This window comes from Phoca vitulina, unplaced genomic scaffold, assembly GCF_004348235.1.
Source record: "Phoca vitulina isolate PV1807 unplaced genomic scaffold, GSC_HSeal_1.0 scaffold27, whole genome shotgun sequence".
Classification (NCBI taxonomy): domain Eukaryota; kingdom Metazoa; phylum Chordata; class Mammalia; order Carnivora; family Phocidae; genus Phoca; species Phoca vitulina.
This window is the reverse complement of record NW_022589730.1, coordinates 1047405-1047636: the sequence shown is the minus strand read 5'-3', so window position 1 is coordinate 1047636 and position 232 is coordinate 1047405.

Genomic DNA, 232 nt, shown 5'->3' with positions numbered 1-232 from the left:
CACTCCGCTCCGCTCCGGCCGCGAGCCTCGGAGCCGGCCGGCCGCCGGCGGAGCCCGCGGAGGGGACGCGAGCCCGGAGAGGAGAGACGGTCCGCAGACGGGCACCTGAGGCTGAGCGCGGGCGGCGCGCGAGCGAGACCCGCCGCCGAGGAGCCGAGCCGGCCGGCCGCCCGACCCTGCGCGCCCGGAGCGCAGGCGGCGCGGCGCCCGAGCGGGCCGGCGAGACAAAGGC